We start from the raw sequence: 5142 nt of genomic DNA, 5'->3' as shown, positions 1-5142 counted from the left end.
TTTTCCCCTTGGGTTAAATGCTTGGAAAACTTAGGTTTGCTCTTTTGATCCCAAACTTTCCAAACATCAATCAGCACCGTGGGATTTGGGAATAACAGAATGGACACGAAGGCTGAGTTCTGTCCCTGCCTCACTGACCTGGAGCTTTCTTGGCCCCCCAAAAGCACCAGCAGAATGTGAAACGTCCCCATTTTGCAGTGATCCTCACCATGTGCTGAGGTCAGCTGCTGACGGGATGCTGGCCGTCCCTCGGTGCAGATCCCTGTCCTTCCATCTCAGTGCTTTGCTCTGCTTTGCAGGTGCAGTATTTCGTTCATCCAGCTGGAATAACCCTGCTTGGATACCCCGGTGCAGTCGCAACCGAATCCTGAATGAAAGGAAACGATAATTGTATTTCAGTCATTACCGTCTTTATTTCCTCTGGGTTGTCGATCCCTGAGCTGTCTGTAGCATCACCTGAGGTTCTCCTGCCCTGCCGATGCTCAGCCCTAAAAGTGGGCTTGGTGCGATGTCGGCTCATTCCAGCAGATGTCCCTTGAAGCTCACCAATCTGCTGCTCCCAATTAGAGCTCTTGTTTTCCAGGGTTTTGCAGAGGTAAAGCCTGCTAGGTAATTGTGTGCAGAGATGGGAGCATCCCGTGCAGTTCCTTGGCTGTGCGGGCATGTTTATGTCCCTGAGTTGTCCCTCCATCCTTCTGTCTGCTTGCATTCCACCCGTCCCCTCCTCTCCCACCTCTGAATGCTTCTTTAAAAGGTGAGGAATTCAGCAGGCGATAGGAGGGACTAAGCTCAGCTGATTTCTTATTATATATTTTGGGTTAACTAAATGCATACATAACAAGATGCTTCCCCCCCACTTATACCTGGCTCATCTTGTAGAGACGTAAGGGGAAAAAAGTTATAAATAAATTAATTTGTGCTGGCAATTTTCCACACCTGCTGAACTCACCATTGCCTACCTTGGCAGAATATTTCTGCCTGGTTCTGGGAATTTTGGAGTTGCTGACTGTATTGGTGCATGCACCTCTGTGCACAGGGATATGGGACTGGGGAGCAGCAGTTTCCCAAACTGCTGCTGTAGGGTGGTTCTGGGTGATGCTGGCTGCTTGTAGGATCAAAAGTACAGCCTCAACAAAAGAAGGTTAGATTGAATATAAGGAAAAAAATTTTTTACAGTAGGGGTGGTAAAGCAGGTTGCCCAGAGGGGTGTTGAGCACCTCATCCCCGGAGGCACCCAGGGTCAGGCTGGATGGGCTCTGAGCACCTGATGGAGCTGTGGGTGTCTCTGTGCATTGCAGGGGAGTTGGACCAGATGGCCTGTAAGGGTCCTTTCCAACTCAAATGATTCTGTGGGTAGTGACAGCAAGAGGTATTTTTAAGGGCAGAGCTTCAGGGAGCCCACAGCATTTCAGTGATGTTCCAGCCTACCAAACAGCACTATGAAAATAGGAGAGGTCGAACACAGGGGTTTTCATGTCTCAAACACCTCATGTGAACACATCCACATCTTGGGAAGGTCTTTCCACCTTGGAGGGAAGAGGTGATGGTGCAATTAAAGTGCATTTCTCTCTATCTTTAACTCACTGCTTGCTGCTGAGCTCCTCACAGGTGGTGGTTTGCTTTGTGGCCATAAGGGCTTCATAATGTCTTCTTCCTCCCCTTTGCTAATTACTGTGATGGGCTCGGATACCTTTAAGACACAACTTTAAAAGCAGAGGCAGATTTGATTTTAGTTGTCAAAGTCAACCGCTCCCCCCAGAATCTGTTGTCTGGATGTCTGTGCTAATCTTGATGGGCATTTGGAAATGATCTTTATTTGTGTAGGTAAACTTGCACCGAAGCTTTTTGTATTAGGAAGACTTAAGAAGAGTAAAATGCTGTAGAGATGACCTGTGGTTCTAAACCAATGCTCAGAAAACAAACTTACTTTGTGGGGTGGAGTGGGGAAAGGGAATTAATGGAGTTCAGTGGGATCAACTTTTCAGTAATCCTAATAACTGCAGATGGCTGTGAACTTGGATGTGTCCATAAGCAGAGAGCAAGAAGAGATGCACTGGTCTGGCTCTCACGTGGTGATCTCTCTCTGCTATGTGAGGGTCACTTGTCAAACAGCAAGGACAGTTATTTCCATAGAGCTCAGTCTGTTTAGGTATCTTTATGCCTTCCTTGTGCTTCCAGGCTTGTAAATAAGTGCCTCATTGTCAAGGTGATGGGCACTTATGATAGGCATTCGAATAAATATTCAGGGAAATTAAAACCCAAAAGTTTGCCAGTCCTTGTTAATATTTCTCTGTTTTTGCTGACGTGGAGGATGCGTGGAAACTGACCTCACCTCTGCATGAAACCTACATAGAAAACTTACCTGGTGCAGGATGCAGCATTGGCATGGAGCAGCAGCAGCCCAGGGCAGTGCCAGCACTGCATGTCTGGGGGAGGATAGAAGAAATATGCATACACGAAATACTCTGATTTCGTGTATGTAGACAAGTGACTTGTTTTCCATCACTTCAGCAGCAGCAAGGTGTCTAAAAATGTTTAAACATCTGGTTTATGGCTCACCACCTACTTCCTGATTATTGTCATTGAATCTTAGGGGGCAAATCATATTTGTGTTAGTTAATCATTTGCACCTCTATTCTTTCTATACTTTTCTGGAGTCAGAGTGTTTTTAAGCTAATTTATTGTTATAACAGGGGATTAGGAGCAGTGTTTGAGAATGGACCCAGCTGAAAAAACACTCCACAAATAATTCACCAAGAATTCTTTCACTGTCTTATTCTCATTTTGAATGCACCAAGGGAACGAGAGCAAATCTCAGCTCACTGCTGCTTATGGCGAGTTGCTTAGCTGGGGTGGCTGTGTTCCTTCTCAGATGTGTGTTTATGCTTCCCAGGCTGCCCTGCACTACCAGCAGTGAACTCATCCATATGATGCTGTCGTTATCAGACTTGTAATAATTTTCTTACCCAGATGGGCTCTATGTCCTCCCTTCAGAACAGAAGCCCATGGAAACTTCTCCCACTGTTGGTGGCACAATGCACATAAAAGAAGCAGTTAGAAACAGATGAGAAGTTGTTACCCTCGTAGACAACTTGTGGCCCTCCTGTTACAAGAGCAATCTGGTCATCTATTCAGAGAGTATTAACAGTTGGTGTTTTGATGTGTAGTTCATGGTTGTTTGCTTAAATTCTGACTGTTGTTGACTGCAGAAGATATGAAGTGAAGTTATTTTAATGCTAAAAATCTGGAGGGGGGAAAAAAAATAGAAATTAATAGCAAAATTAATAAATAATTAAACAAACATGCAGGTTTAGTGGGTATTAGAAACAATGTGATACGGCTTACTGGAACTTTGATTTATTTTTTTCTTTGCTTAGATAAGCAAACTTCTATCCTTGGCTTCTCTTTGCTCCTCCCTTTATGTCAGGAAATGCTGAACTGTGCTGAGAAAGGTTTCCTACCCTGACGAAGTTACAGTCTAAGATCCCTTAGAAAAAGGCACATAGTGTGTGGCACAGAGCCCTATTATGGATCAATGATGGAGGCAGAAATAGAGTGTTACATATATTTATATTTATACATACACACCTAATTTCAAAGTTAGACTCCATTACTCAAAAATCTAAGATGTGCCCTTTCTTTCCTTGGCTGCTTTAATGCTGCCCTACAGCAGCACAGTGATGAACATAATTTCACTCCTGTGCTCATCTCATCTTCTACTGCAGTTTATAAGCTCTGAAGTGATGCTTTATCCCTCACTGTGTTCTCTTGCTGAGTTCAGAGCTGCTTGGTCCCCTGGAAATTAATTCCCACGTGTTTTTGAGGGTCATCTCATGCTGATATACAAATTAATGTGTAGACACAGTAAGAGAGGATCCTTGTTTTCCACTTCTCCCAACACAGATCAGCAGTGTTGGCTATTTGGAGAGCCATGTGCTTCGTGATCAGTGCTCTGCAGGTTGCACTGCCCTGCATGAAGCTGTTGGACTGTGCAGCATTGGGTGCTGGAAGAGGAAGGAAGCATTTTGGGCAGCTTTTGTGTAACTTTGAGCAGATCTGGCTCAGGAAAAGATAAACAACTTAGTTTGTTTCAACAGATAAAACAGAAATAGCATGCGAGTGCAAGGATTGCCAGCTTGATGGGGAAAGCTGAGGCATAATGGGATGATGTGTAAATGAGTTTTCCTTAATTTGAAATAGCTGCAGTCTCTGCTATTTCATGTTGGAGCTTTCAGCACCCTGTTTTCCAGGAGCTGTGTACCTTACCTTTCTCTTTATACTTATTGAAAGCAGGTTAGTTAGTTAATACTGAATTAAAACAAGAAGCGATGTGTATTTCTCCTAGGCTGAAGTGAGGATATTCCCCAAATGTTTTATGTTGGTTTAATTGGTGTGGTTTGATATTACACTTGAATTTGGTTCAATACCTGTGTGTACCCTGAGCTGTGAGGTCTTGGGGTGCTGACTTAGAAGGGGTTTTGGTGTTTGTGTTGCATGACAGTGAGTTCAACACTAGCAATGCACAGGGTCAGAATGGGTTGCCCATGGTTTGGGTAAAAAGTCAGAGCTGTTCCCATCTGTAGCTTCCCTGGTGGTGGCTTGGGTTGTTTTTTTGGTGTTTTTTGGGGGAGTGTGTTTTGTTTTTATTTTTTCAATGTTATTTCTATTAGCTTGGACAGAGCACTGCACTAAAGGATCCACACCAACACAACTGGTAGAGGAATTCAAGCTTTCTTGCCTCTGTCTGTGGTGATGCTGCTTGCAGTACCTCTGAGTTTATCCCAAATAAATGCAAGTCTTTTGGCAGATAATGAGTTGCTGATGCTTATTCACAGGTTAATTTTCTTGGTTTAACCTTCTAAAATAACAGATAATTGCCTCTGTGTGAAAGAAGGACAGGAAATTAAAAAAGCAAGCAAACAAAACAAACAGCAAAACAATAATGTTTGGCTTTTTTTCCCCCCCATTAGTCACCAGAAAGCAAATATCAACAGCCTGTTACAAATCTGGAAGTGGTTCAGCCATGATCTCTCTCTATCAAGACAAGCACAGTATGCCAAGAGCAAGGACTGAGTGTAGCACTTCACTACAGATTGCTGTCGTGTGATGTTCCAAAGAGATTTGCAAACACAGCCAATAAAA

This window comes from Meleagris gallopavo, chromosome 24, assembly GCF_000146605.3.
Source record: "Meleagris gallopavo isolate NT-WF06-2002-E0010 breed Aviagen turkey brand Nicholas breeding stock chromosome 24, Turkey_5.1, whole genome shotgun sequence".
In the NCBI taxonomy this organism is placed as follows: domain Eukaryota; kingdom Metazoa; phylum Chordata; class Aves; order Galliformes; family Phasianidae; genus Meleagris; species Meleagris gallopavo.
The sequence above is the reverse complement of the archived record's forward strand: the minus strand, read 5'-3'. Positions refer to the sequence as shown.